Genomic DNA, 15,931 nt, shown 5'->3' on the forward strand with positions numbered 1-15,931 from the left:
ATGTTTCCAATAATTTATCAGTTCCTGCTATGTTTTCTAGTTTGTTTACATAGAGGTCTTCATAATAGTCTCTAAGAGTTTTTTTTTTTTTTTTTTAATTTCTGCTGAATCAGGTATACTATTCATCATTTCTGATTGTTTTTATTTGGATCTTCTCTCTTTTTTATTAGTTTAGTGAAGTGGTATATCAATCGTATTCATTCTTTCAAAAAACCGACTCCTGGAAACATTTTGTATGGTTTTTCTCATGACAATTTTCTTTAATTCAGCTCTAATTTTGGTTATTTCTTGTCTTTTGCTGACTTTGGGGATGGATTGCTCCTGTTTCTCTAGTTCCTGTAGTTGTTATGTTGAGTTGTTAATTATCTAACTTTTTGATGTGGTTGTTTTGGATTATAAACTTTTCTCCTAACATTGCTTTATCTGTGCTCAGAGATTCTGATATATCTTTGCTCTCATTAGTATTTCTGAATTAGTCATTCAGAAACAGGTTGTTTAGTTTCCATGCAATTGTGTGGTTTTAAGAAGTATTTGTTGCTTTGATTTCTATTTGTATTGCACTGTGGTCTGAGGGTGTGGTTGGTATGATTTCAGTTTCTTTGAATTTGATGAGGAATGTTTTATGTCTGACCATGTGGTTGATTTTGGAGTATGTGCCTTGTGAAGAAGAGTGTATATTCTCTTGTTTTGGGTGGAGAGTTCTGCAGATGTCTATTAGATCCATTTTGTCTAGGGTTGAGTTCAGGTCCCAAATATCTCCTTTAGTTTTCTGCCTTGACCATCTATCTAACACTTATAGTGGGACACTGAAGTCTCCCTGAATTATTGTATGGTTATCTAAGTCTCTTAGACTTGCTTTATTAATCCAAGAACATGCTTTATTAATCTGGTTGATCCTCTGTTGGATGCTTCTATATTTATGATAGTTAAGTCTTGTTGAATTGAGCCCTATACTGTTATGTAATGACCTTCTTTGTGTTTTTTATCATTTTTTAAAAGTCCATATTTTTTTTCTGAATTAGAGTATCAACCCCTACTTCTTTTCAGTTTACCATTTGCTTGGTAGATTTTTCTCCATCCCTTTACTTTGAGCCTATTGGTGTCATTGCATTTGAGATGGATTTCTTGAAGACGGCATGCAGCGCACAGATTTTGCTTCTTTATTCAACTGGACACTCTGTGCCTTTTCATTGGAGATTTTGCCCACTTACATTCATGGTTAGTATTCATATGTGCAGATTTGATCCTGTCGTCATGTTGTTAGTTGGTATTAGACATAATTGTGTGGTTGTTTATAGTGTCACTGGTCTACGTACTTAGTGTGGTTTTTGTGGTGGCTGGTAACAGTTTTTTATTTCCATGTTTAGCATTCCCTTCAGGACCTCCCATAAGGCAGACCTGGTGGTAATGAGTTCCCTTTGCATTTGTTGGTCTGAAAAGGATCTTATTTCTCTTTCAGTTCTGAAGTTTAGTTTGGCTGGATATGAAATTCTTGCTTGGAAACTATTTTCTTTAAAAATGCTGAATATATGCCCTCAGTCCCTTCTGGCTTATAGGGTTCCTGCTGAAAAGTTTGGTGTTAGCCAAATGCAGTTCCCTTTGTTGGTGATCTGCTGCTTCTCTCTAGTTTTTATTTTATTTTTTTTCTTTTACTTCTTTTTCTTTCATCTTGACATAGGAGAATCTGATAATTATTTGTCTTGAGGGTGATCTTCTTGTGAAGCATTTTGCAGAGGTTTTCTGCATTTCCTGAATTTAAATGTTGGCCTTTCTAGTGAGGTTGAGGAAATATCATGGCCAATATCCTGAAATATGCTTTCCAAGTTGCTTGCTTTCTCCCCCATTCTTTCTTTTTTTTTTTTTTTTTTTTTTTTTTGAGACAGAGTCTCGCTCTGTCGCTCAGGCTGGAGTGCAGTGGCCGGATCTCAGCTCACTGCAAGCTCCGCCTCCCGGGTTTACGCCATTCTCCTGCCTCAGCCTCCCAAGTAGCTGGGACTACAGGCGCCGCCACCTCGCCCGGCTAGATTTTTGTATTTTTTAGTAGAGACGGGGTTTCACCATGTTAGCCAGGATGGTCTCGATCTCCTGACCTCGTGATCCGCCCGTCTCGGCCTCCCAAAGTGCTGGGATTACAGGCTTGAGCCACCGCGCCCGGCCCCCCCATTCTTTCAGGGATGTCAATGAGTCATATATTTGGTCTCTTTACATAATGCTATCTTTCTCAAAAGTTTTGTTCACTACTTTATGGGTTTTTTAAATTTATTTTTGTTTGACAAAGTTATTTCAGAGAGGCAGTCTTTGAACTCTGAGATTCTGTCCTCTGCTTGGCCAATTCTACTGATACTACCTGTGATCATATTCAAAAATTATTGAGGTAAGTTCTCAGTTCTACCAGGACAGAACTGTTCTTTTTTAAACAACAACCATTTCATCTTTTGTCTCCTGTATTATTTAATTGGATTTCTTAAAATCCTTGACTTGGCTTTTGCTTTTCTCCTGAATTTTGGTAATTTTTATTCCTATGCATATTCTGAGTTTTATTTCTGTCATTTGAAACATTTCAGCCTGATTAAAGACCATTGTGTGAAACTAGTGTGGTGTTTTGAAGGTGAGGAGACACTGTGGCTTCCTGAGCTGACAGTGTTCTTTCTCTGGAACTTTGGCATCTTCATGGCCTGATGCTCCTTCATTCTTTAAGGTGCTTGACTGAAACACCTTACATTCAAGATTAATATAGATATGTGCAGATTTGATCCTGCCATCATGTTGTTAGCTGGTTATTTTGCTGACATAATTGTGTTATTGCTTTATAGTGTCACTGGTCTGTTACATAAGTGTGTATGTTTTTGTTTTTCATTATGTTTTGTTTTGTTTTTGTGGTGGCTAGTATCAGTCTTTTTTTTCCATGTCAAAAATACATCCTTTTGATGTCTTTCATTTCTGGAAGATTTTAGAGAGCAAAGGCTCAGCTTAGGATTCTTGGGCTACATGCTTTAATTCTGGAGCTCGGTACCGAGACCTTGCCTTTGTTAAAAACCACTGACCACTTTAGGATAGAAACCTGCTTTACTGCAGGGGCCGAACTGTTCGCAGACCACTGGTCACAATACTTTGATAGGTAGTGCCAGTCAAAGTACTTCATTCAGTGTGACAGCAGGATCCATGCTCATTAGCACATGCCAGCCGAAGTGGCAGTATGGCAGGGTGTACACTCATTGACTGAGTCAGCATGCTATTAGATACAGGGCTGCCAGCCTCTATGCAGGCATTTACAGGAGTGGCAGTGGTGGTGTGGTGCAGGCAATGCAGGGCTTCCCAAGTCTGTGTGCACATGTATGACAGCAGCAGTGTTGGCAGAGGGGCTGGGCACTGGCAGGTGCAGGGCTGGTACCCTTAGTATGCACATTCAGGCTGGCAGGAGTAGCAGTGCAGCAAATGCTTACATCCTCATAATTTATTAATTTATTCATAGGTCATAGTTTTAAAATATTATATCCAAGATAATACCATGAACAATGAAATTAAATTGTATAAAGAATTCATATATTCTAAGCAAAAACAATAAAGATGCTGTCTTTTTTATTATTAGGCTATAAAAAATGGTATGAAATGTATAGATACATTGTCAAAAAGTGTATTCTACAAATTTAAAAAAGTTTCCAAAAGAAAAAACAAAACAGTGATTTACGTAAATACAACAAAGAGGCACACAAACACGGTCACACACCTTCCTACCACAGCAGTTAATTTTATAGAAATTAACATAAAATAAAATTATAATATACACATACAAACACATTGCAGGATATTCAGCTTCTGTCATGCCATAAGAAAAGGTAACTATTTTCATTTTGCATGTTTCCCAAGTTATTCCCTAGGTTATATATATACATTGAACACTCTGTTAATTTAATTAATCTTTTATGTGTTTTTTCTACAATAGGCTAAACAAAAATAACTTTTTAAAGGGTGCTGGGCATCTCTGTGTTGATAATTAACATCTTTAATGATGCTTAAATAGAATATAATAATTTTATTTATTTCCTTCTATATATCATGTTCATTTCTTTTAAGACTTACTGCCATCCTCATCTAAAATTTCATTTTCATAATTCCAAATATGTTTATATCCTGATTTATTTATTATTGCAATATTTTAATGTATTTATAACATACTCAATGCCATTTTATTTAAGCCACCAAAATCTTAATATTTCTCATCAAAAATTATACAATGGGAGTGTAGTATGTCAGAAATATTTGGAAAAAGAGAAAAAATTTTATAATGTGAAATATCAACAAAATATTTGTGTTTGTGGATGTTTTTAAATTTAACTTTGACAATTTATTTTTAATTTCTTCAAAAGTGTGAGTATAATAATGGTTGCTTGATATTTATACGGATATTTTATTTTATTTTTAGCTTTGGGTCCTTATTAAAAGTCAACACCTCTTTGACATGTTTTAATAACAATTATAAAACTTAAAGAATAATTTTCTTAAATACAAGGCAAAATTTACACACAAGCAATTAAGGTTTATATTAAAGATAGAATGAATGGATAATTTTAAGAGAATATGTAAGGAATTTACACACAAGCAAGTAAGGTTTATATTAAAAATAGAATGAATGGATAATTTTAAGAGAATGTGTTTGTGGATATGTTTTTAAATTTAACTTTGACAATTTATTTTTAATTTCTTCAAAAGTGTGAGTATAATAATGGTTGCTTGATATTTATACAGATATTTTATTTTGTTTTTAGCGTCGGGTCCTTATTAAAAGTCAACACCTCTTTGACCTGTTTTAATAACAATAATAATAATTTTCTTGAATACAAGGCAAAATTTACACACAAGTAATTAAGGTTTATATTAAAGATAGAATGAATGGATAATTTTAAGATAATACGTAAGGAAAAATAAACTGGTTTATGTAACTTTGTCAGTTCTACACTGGACTTTTTGATCCATGATACAATGTATGTGTTGACTGGTATTTATTGAACAATATAAAATATATCAGTCTGAAGACTTCTGTGTAATGACTGAATCAACATTGTTAGACCATCATGTACTAGGACCCAAAAACTAAGCAACAGATATAAAACAAAATTATTTAATTGACATGTATTTTACATTTTCAGATATGCAATCTGAATCTCATATTGAGATACCATATATGTGGCATTTCTACTTTTTTGTCCTCTCATAAAGTATTCTAAACACTCAGCAAAATATCAGAATTATGTGAAAGATTGTCAGCTGTAAGAAAATGTATTTCTGTAGCGTTCACATTCCCTTGGAGAAAAATAATCATCTGATTCACATTATGTACATTTGTAACCAATGCTAGTATGAGAAGTTCTGTTAATGAAGATTACTATTTACACCCTGTATATGAGTCAGAAACCAAGTTGACTAATAGAATATTTTTCCTAAGTCCACAATTGTCTGATGTTTAACAGTACATTATACCAAGTTTGAATACGTTGCTTTAGATGTTTGAAATAAAATTCTTCATCAGTTAGAACAATTTATATCTTCTAGTCTTTGGTATATATAGGACAAGTGTACATTTTAACTTAGAGTTTCTAAACCTAGATATTTTGATGAACAATTTCTATTTGAAATTAGCTCATTTTCATTTTCACCAGCCTGCACTGTCTGCCTTTCCAGTCTGCGAAAGCTTTGTCCCTTTGCCTCTCTTCTTCCATTTCTGAGTGTCCTGGAGTAGTCCCCAGTTAATAAGTGTCTTTATATTTAATCCAATTACTAAAAGTGATTTAACATTATATTTTAAAAACAACAGAGGCAACTCAGGCAAATAAGTGAGGGGCTTGGTTCTTGGCCAAATTGCTACATGTTATTTTCAGGCTCAATCATAGGAAATTGTGATAGATTTACTGGTAAATCTCACAAATCTGTTCATAGCTTTTGCAATGCAGTGTCTGAAGGGAGTTGCAATCAAGGACTCTGGGGCCCCTGAAGGCCCATGCTCTTATGTCTGTCTGCATTCTGCATTCCTTCTCTGGAGACCTCTGCAGAATCTTCGTCATCTTCGGAGTGGGGTGGAATAGAGACCCATAAGACACTCTCTACTCTGACTCACTGCTCGCTACTTTTCTAGTCCCAGCCCTCTCCTCTCTGCTTCTCCATGGCCACGAGAGAGTTCCACGTCTGTGCTGATCCACCTGACCCTGCTTCATGGGTAAAATGGAACAGTGGGGACGTCAGCACTTTCTTAGATTTAGCCTCTTGCTTATGGAATCAGAGTAAGAGATAAAGACTTGCTTATTACTTTCATTTTGGTTTGTTGTTTCAATTAGCTAATCATACAATAGACAGCTTAGTTCTCTTCAGCGCAGCTCAGCTCTTGACAAAAAGAGATTGAAAAAAGCAGACTGATAGAAACAAAATCTTTAACAACCACCACAAAGAAAAATAGTTAAAATTTAAAAGTATGAGAAAGCTGAAATTTGTAGAAATCAGATTTTTAAACTGATGCTAAAATTTTCCAGGATAGGATCTCTTTCATCAGTTACTTAAAAAAATTAGCTAAGTATTATAACTTTAACTTCATGTTTTTCTTTGAGATTATTGCATATTTGCATGTAGTTGTAAGAAAGAAATACAGAGAGATCTGCTGAACTATTATCCAGTTTCTTCAGTGTCCACATCTTGCAAAAATATGGTAAAGTATTAAAATATATTGATATAGTCAAGATACATTATGACAAGGATTCCTCATATTACTTTTGTATAACTTCACTTACTTTTCTCCAGATTCTATCTTCTTGTTCACCCTGGAAACCATCTCGATTTCTATAATTTTTTTTATAACATTACCTGGAAGGAGAAAGATCTAGTTATGTTAACAGAGATTCTTCACAGATTCCAAATTTCCCCCACAAAAGATATCTTTGCAGAGCTATTTCAAAATACAGCAAAGGAACATATTTTAGAGTGAAAAAATTGATTTCCTTCTTTATTTGTTGTCTTATGCCAGAGTCAGGTTGGAAAGTAAGCCACATTATATAGGGCTAAATAAAACTCATCCGATGAGATTTTGTGGTTTGTAGGACGTGACTCTCCAGAATGTTTAGATAGGAATTTCAGCAAGAGAAAAAAAAGGTCATATTTCAGTGTTCAGGCAAGAATGCAAACTCTTACCACGTCTATTTAACATAGAAGTACTAGCAAAAGTATCAGGTTAGAAGAAAAAGAAAAGTATCTAATCAGAAAGGAAGAAGTTAAATTACCTTTATTTGCAGATAATATAAACCTATATGTACAAAACTCCAAATACTCCACCAAAAAAAGAAAAACTGATAGAACTGATGAATCAATCCACTAATGTTAAAGGATATAAAATTAACATACAAAAATCCATGACATTTTTATAAAAAAATTGACCCAACAGAGAAAGAAATTAGGAAAACAATAACAACAAAAAATACTTGGGAATAATTTTAACCAAAGAGGTAAAATATCTGTACATTGAAAATTGTGAAACATTAATGTAAGAAATTGAACAGGTCATAAATAAGTGAAAGGATATTCCATCCTAATACATCAAAATAATCAATAATGTTATAATGTCTGTTTCACCTAAATTATGTGCAAACTTAATGCAATCTCCATCAAATTCCCAAGAGCATTCCCTACAGAAATAGAAACAAAATCCTAAAATTTATTTGGAACCACAAACGATCCCAAATAGCTAAAGCAATACTGAGAAATCAAAACAAGGTTATAACGAAGCATCACACTTGCTGATTTAAAATTATATTACAAAGCTATAGTAACCAGTAGAATAAGATAGTATAGTACTGGCATTAAAAAAATATATACAAGTAGAGCAGAATAGAGACCAGAAATAAATTTAAACATATATAACCAGCTAATTTTCAAGAAGGACACCAAAAAGACACAATGAGAAAAGGATACTCTCTTTAATGTATGGTGGTGAGAAAACTGAATTTCCATATGCAAATGAACCCCTACCTTACATCATACACAGAACTCAAAATGGATGAGAGACCTGAAACTATAAAACTTCTAAGTGAAAACATAAAGGGACGGCTCCTTGACAGTGGTTTTTGCAATGACATTCTGAATATCAAGAAATATTTCATAACTCAGACTACAAAAGCAAAAATAAATAAATGGGAACATATCACACTACAAAACTTCTGCATAGCAAAGTAAATAATCAATAAAATTAAAATGCAACCTACTCACTAGAAAAAAATATGTCTACCTCATATCTCATAAGGCGTTAATATTCAAAACTTTTAAAGAATTTGTACACATCTATAGGAAAGAAACATATAATCCAACTTAAAAATGGCCTAAAGACCTAAATAGATATTTCAAAGAAGACATAAAAAGCCAAGAAGTATATTTTAAAAGGCGCTTAATATCACTAATTATAAGGGAAATGAAAATCAAATCACTATGAGATATCACTCGCACCCATTAGAGTAGCTGTTATCAGAAAGAAAAGAGATACATGCTGATGAAGGTGTGGAGAAAGGGCAACTTTCCTATACTCTTGGAGGGAATGCATATTGGTGTAGCATTATGGAAAACAGTAAGGAGTTCCTAAAGAAATAAAAAATGCAGTTATCTTCTGACCTAGCAATCCCTCTTCTGAGTATACTCAAATAAGTCAAATCACCACCTCCTAAAGATATTTGTACACGTTTATTGTAGCATTATTCATAATAACTAAGGTATGGAGACAACATAGGTGTCTTACAATAAACAAATGGACAAAGAAACAGGGGTGTGTATAGGTATATGTGTATATATACACATACATACACACACCCACACATGGAATGTTATTCAACCTTTAAAAAGGGGGAGATACTGTCATTTGTCACAACATGGACAGACCTAGAGGACATTATGCTAAATGAAATAAGTTGGACACAGAAAGAAAAGCATTGCATGATCTCATATATACGTGGGATCTTCAACAACAACAACAACAAAAACATCAAATATACAGAGATAGAGAATCAAACAGTTGTTACCAGAATGTGTGGGGTGGGAGAAGAAATGGGGAAACTTAGGTCAAAGGATACAAAGTAGCAGATCTGTAGGATGAACAACTCTAAACATGTAATGTGCAACATGAGGACTATAATTAATAATAGTGCATTATATTCAGAATTTCACCCAGATGATTAGAAAATACCTACGTTTCCCATGAGGCTTGGTGGGGGGAACACGGTAACTATGAGATAATGGATATGTTACTTTGTTTCACTAGAGTAAACATTTTATTATATATGTATCCCATAACATCATGTTGTACACCTTAAATATACACAATCAAATTCATTTTTAAATAAAATAAAAATTAAAAATAAAAAATCAATGTCATATAATTCTAACGAATGTTTCATTTTGTTAGCAACTATTGTCTTTTGTTTTTGCATTCAGTTTGAGGTCTTTCTGGTTCTTGGTATACTGAGTAATCTATTGAAAACTGAACAACTAAGTATTATGTCATGTGATTCTGGATATTATTTAAACCCTCTATTTTAGGAACATGGCTCTGACCCCACTCAGGCAGAGGAAGGGAGTATATTTAATTACTGCCAGATTGGGGTGAAGCCCAAGTTTCCTATTTGGCCCCCAACTTGAGAAAGGGGAACTACTCATCATGGCTGGGAAGGTGTGACAGTTTCAGTTTCCCTGTAGCCCTCCACTGATACCTGCCTGGTGAGGAGAGCCAGAAGTGCCTTTTTCCTGCTCCTCATGAGACTCCCTCTGGCTCCAGTGAGAGGCAGACCTGTGCTAGGTGAGAGTGCAAGTTCAGGCTCCTCCTCTGTCTTCTCTGACAGTGCTCTGGTGGGCTGGGAGGTGAGGCAGTGCCTCTTTATTATCTAGCAAAGGTAGTAATCTATGCTCGCCACTGAGCTATTGGTGACTTTGGTAGAGATGGACCGTGGGCGTGTGTGGGTGTGTGTGTGTCTGACTGCAATATAGTAGTTAATTTCTAAGAGTTTTCTGTTTGGTTAAGTTCTGCTTTTCTAATCCATTGGCTATAGAGAGCAGGCTTTTGTTGGGGCTATTTTATCCATGCCTGTTGGCTTTTTCAGGTTACTAACTTCAGCACGCATTCCGGGTTAAGTGAGTCAAAAAGAAAAACCAGAGAACTCAAAAACATGTTAGTCTTTATGCCCAGAGGTCACACGTTGTTGTTCCCTCTTTCTTCCGTCATTCAGAGTTGTCTTAAGTCAATATTTTATATAACATCCAAGGTTTTTATACTAGCAGGCAGTTTTTTTTCTTATTATTTTAATGATCAAATAGAAAAAAATATGTCTATTTTCCTAAAAGTGGGGTAAACAATGTTTTTTTTGGTAACAGTCACAAATACTAAAGGAGTGTAATTATACTTAAGAATAATTTCGAGGGGACCAGAGCAAGATGGCCGAATGAGAACAGCTCCAGTCTCCAGCTCCCAGTGCGAGCGACACAGAAGACAGGTGATTTCTGCATATTCAACTGAGGTACTAGGTTCATCTAACTGGGGAGTGCCGGACAATCGGTGCTGGTCAGCCGGTGCAGCCCGACCAGCAAGAGCTGAAGCAGGGTGAGGCATCACCTCACCTGGGAAGCACAAGGGGGAAGAAAATCCCTTTTCCTAGCCAGGGGAACTGAGACACACAACACCTGGAAAATCGGGTAACTCCTACCCCAATACTGCGCTGTACCAAGGGTTTTAGCAAATGGGCACACCAGGAGATCACATCCTACAGCTGGCCAGGAGGATCCCATGCCCATAGAGCCTCCCTCATTGCTAACACAGCAGTCTGTGATCTAACCGCAAGGCAGCCCTGAGGCTAGGGGAGGGGCGCCCACCATTGCTGAGGCTTAAGTAGGTAAATAAAGCCGCCTGGAAGCACGAATTGGGTGGAGTCCTCAGCAACTCAAGGAGGCCTGCCTATCTCTGTAGACTTCACCTCTGGGGACAGGGCAGAGCTAAACAAAAAGCAGCAGAAACCTCTGCAGATGCAAATGACCCTGTCTGACAGCTTTGAAGAGAGTAGTGCATCTCCCAACACGGAGGTTGAGATCTGAGAACGGATAGACTGCCTGGTCAAGTGGGTCCCTGACCCCTGAGTAGCCTAACTGGGAGACATCCCCCACTATGTGCACACTGACACCCCACACCTCACACGGCAGGGTACACCCCTAAGACGAAGCTTCCAGAGCAAGAATCAGACAGGAACACTTGCTGTTCATCAATATTTTATCTTCTGCAGTCTCTGCTGCTGATTCCCAGGCAAACAGGGTCTGGAGTGGACTTCAAGCAATCTCCAACAGACGTACAGTTGAGGGTCCTGACTGTTAGAAGGAAAACTAACAAACAGAAAGGACACCAAAACCCCATCAGTACGTCACCATCATCAAAGGCCAAAGGTAGATAAAGTCACAAAGATGGGGAAAAAGAAGGGCAGAAAAGCTGGAAATTCAAAAAATAAGAGCACATCTCCCCCTCCAAAGGAATGCAGCTCATTGCCAGCAATGAATCAAAGCTGGATGGAGAATGATTTTGATGAGTTGAGAGAAGAAGTTTTCAGTCCATCAAACTTCTCAGAACTAAAGGAGGAATTACATACCCAGCACAAAGAAACTAAAAATCTTGAAAAAAGAGTGGAAGAATGGATAAGTAGAATAATCAATGCAGAGAAGGCCATAAATGAACTGACAGAGATAAAAACCATGCCACGGGAAATACATGACAAATGCACAAGCTTCAGTAACCGACTTGATCAACTGGAAGAAAGAGTATCAGCGATTGAGGATCAAATGAATGAAATGAAGTGAGAAGAGAAGTCTAAAGAAAAAAGAGGAAAAAGAAATGAACAAAGCCTTCAAGAAGTACGGGATTATGTGAAAAGACCAAATCTACATCTGATTGGGGTGCCTGAAAGTGAGGGGGAAAATGGAACCAAGTTGGAAAACACTCTTCAGGATATCATCCAGGAAAACTTCCCCAACCTAGTAAGGCAGGCCAACATTCAAATTCAGGAAATACAGAGAATGCCACAAAGATACTCCTCGAGAAGAGCAACTCCAAGACACATAATTGCCAGATTCACCAAAGTTGAAATGAAGGAAAAAATGTTAAGGGTGGACAGAGAGAAAGTTCAGGTTACCTACAAAGGGAAGCCCATCAGACTAACAGCAGATCTCTTGGCAGAAACTCTACAAGCCAGAAGAGACTGGGGGCCAATATTCAATATTCTTAAAGAAAAGAATTGTCAACCCAGAATTTCATATCCAGCCAAACTAAGTTTCATAAGTGAAGGAGATATGAAATCCTTTACAGACAAGCAAATGCTTAGAGATTTTGTCACCACCAGGCCTGCCCTACAAGAGACCCTGAAGGAAGCACTAAACATGGAAAGGAACAACCAGTACCAGCCATTGCAAAACTATGCCAAAATGTAAAGACCATCGAGGCTAGGAAGAAACTGCATCAACTAATGAGCAAAATAACCAGCTAATATCACAATGACAGGATCAAGTTCACACATGACAATACTAACCTTAAATGTAAATGAACTAAATGGTCCAATTAAAAGACACAGACTGGCAAATTGGATAAAGAGTCAAGACCCATCAGTTTGCTGTATTCAGGAGACCCATCTCACAGGCAGAGACACACATAGGCTCAAAATAAAGGGATGGAGGAAGATCTACCAAGCAAATGGAGAATAAAAAAAAGCAAAAAGCAGGGGTTACAATCCTAGTCTCTGATAAAACAGACTTTAAACCATCCATCAAAGATCAAAAGAGACAAAGAAGGCCATTACATAATGGTAAAGGGATCAATTCAACAGGAAGAGCTAACTATCCTAAATATATATGCACCCAATACAGGAGCACCCAGATTCATAAAGCAAGTCCTTAGAGACTTACAAAGAGACTTAGACTCCCATACAATAATAATGAGAGACGTCAACACCCTACTGTCAACATTAGACAGATCAACAAGACAGAAAGTTAACAAGGATATCCAGGAATTGAACTCAACTCTGCACCCAACAGATATAATAGACATCTACAGAACTCTCCACCCCAAATCAACAGAATATACATTCTTCTCAGCACCACATCACACTTATTCCAAAATTGACCACATAATTGGAAGTAAAGCACTCCTCAGCAAATGTAAAAGAACAGAAATTATAACAAACAGTCTCTCAGACCACAGTGCAATCAAACTAGAACTCAGGACTAAGAAACTCAATCAAAACCGCTCAACTACATGGAAACTGAACAACCTTCTCCTGAATGACTACTGGGTACATAACAAAATGAAGACAGAAATAAAGATGTTCTTTGAAACCAATGAGAACAAAGATACAACATATCAGAATCTCTGGGACACATTTAAAGCAGTGTGTAGAGGGAAATTTATAGCACTAAATGCCCACAAGAGAAAGCAGGAAAGATCTAAAATTGACACTCTAACATCACAATTAAAAGAACTAGAGAAGCAAGAACAAACACATTCAAAAGCTAGCAGAAGGCGAGAAATAACTAAGATCAGAGCAGAACTGAAGGAGACAGAGACACAAAAAACCCTCCAAAAAATCAATGAATCCAGGAGCTGGTTTTTTGAAAAGATCAACAAAATTGATAGACCACTAGCAAAGCTAATAAAGAAGAAATGAGAGAAAAATCGAATAGACACAATAAAAAATGATAAAGGGGATATCACCACTGACCCCACAGAAATACAAGCTACCATCAGAGAATATAAACACCTCTATGCAAATAAACTAGAAAACCTAGAAGAAATGGATAATTTCCTGGACACTTACACTCTCCCAAGACTAAACCAGGAAGAAGTTGAATCCCCAAATAGACCAATAGCAGGCTCTGAAATTGAGGCAATAATTAATAGCCTACCAACCAAAAAAAGTCCAGGACCATATGGATTCACAGCTGAATTCTACCAGAGGTACAAGGAGGAGCTGGTACCATTCCTTCTGAAACTATTCCAATCAATAGAAAAGAGGGAATCTTCCCTAGCTCATTTTATGAGGCCAACATCATCCTGATACCAAAGCCTGGCAGAGATACAACAAAAAAAGAGAATTTTAAACCACTATCTCTGATGAACATCCATGCAAAAATCCTCAATAAAATATTGGCAAACTGAATCCAGCAGCACATCAAAAAGCTTATCCACCATGATCAAGTGGGCTTCATCCCTGGGATGCAAGGCTGGTTCAACATATGCAAATCAATAAACATAATCCAGCATATAAACAGAACCAAAGACAAAAACCACATGATTATCTCAATAGATGCAGAAAAGGCCTTTGACAAAATTCAACAGCCCTTCATGGTAAAAACTCTCAATAAATTCGGTATTGATGGAACATATCTCAGAATAATAAGAGCTATTTATGACAAACCCACAGCCAATATCATGCTGAATGGGCAAAAACTGGAAGCATTCCCTTTGAAAACTGGCACAAGACAGGGATGCCCTCTCTCAACACTCCTATTCAACATAGTGTTGGAAGTTCTGGCTAGGCCAATCAGGCAAGAGAAAGAAATCAAGGGTATTCGGTTAGGAAAAGAAGAAGTCAAATTGTCCCTGTTTGCAGAAGAAATGATTGTATATTTAGAAAACACCATTGTCTCAGCCCAAAATCTCCTTAAGCTGATAAGCAACTTCAGCAAAGTCTCAGGATACAAAATTAATGTGCAAAAATCACAAGCATTCTTATACACCAGTAACAGAAAAACAGACAGCCAAATCATGAATGAACTTCCATTCACAATAGCTTTCAAAGAGAATAAAATACCTAGGAATTCAACCTACAAGGGATGTAAAGACCTCTTCAAGGAGAACTACAAACCACTGCTCAGTGAAATAGAGGACATAAACAAATGCAAGAACATACCATCCTCATGGATAGGAAGAATCCATATCATGAAAATGGCCACACTGCCCAAGGTAATTTATAGATTCACTGCCATCCCCATCAAGCTACCAATGAGTTTCTTCACAGAATTGGGAAAAATTGCTTTAAAGTTCACATGGAACCAAAAAAGACCCAGCATTGCCAAGACAATCCTAAGTAGAAAGAACAAAGCTGACAGCATCACACTACCTGACTTCAAACTATACTACAAGGCCACAGTAACCAAAACAGCATGGTACTGGTACCAAAACAGAGATATAGACCAATGGAACAGAGCAGAGTCCTCAGAAATAATACCACATATCTACAGCCATCTGATCTTTGAGAAACCTGAGAAAAACAAGAAATGGGGAAAGGATTCCCTATTTAATAAATGGTGCTCAGAAATTTGGCTAGCCATAAGTAGAAAACTGAAACTGGATCCTTTCCTTACTCCTTATACGAAAAGTAATTCAAGGTGGATTAGAGACTTAAATGTTGGACCAAAAACCATAAAAACCCTAGAAGAAAACCTAGGTAATACCATTCAGGACATAGGCATGGGCAAGGACTTCATGTCTAAAACACCAAAAGTAATGGCAACAAAAGCCAAAATTGACAAATGGGACCTAATTAAACTAAAGAGCTTCCGCACAGCAAAAGAAACTACCATCAGAGTGAACAGGCAACCTACAGAATGGGAGAAAATTTTTGCAATCTACTCATCTGACAAAGGGCTAATATCCAGAACCTACAAATAACTCAAACAAATTTACAAGAAAAAAAACAAACAACCCCATCAAAAAGTGGGGAAAGGATATGAACAGATATTTCTCAAAAGAAGACATGCATACAGCCAACAGACACATGAAAAAATGCTCATCATCACTGGCCATCAGAGAAATGCAAATCAAAACCACAATGAGATACCATCTCACACCAGTTAGAATGGCAACCATTAAAAAGTCAGGAAACAA

This window comes from Piliocolobus tephrosceles, chromosome 2, assembly GCF_002776525.5.
Source record: "Piliocolobus tephrosceles isolate RC106 chromosome 2, ASM277652v3, whole genome shotgun sequence".
Classification (NCBI taxonomy): Eukaryota; Metazoa; Chordata; class Mammalia; order Primates; family Cercopithecidae; genus Piliocolobus; species Piliocolobus tephrosceles.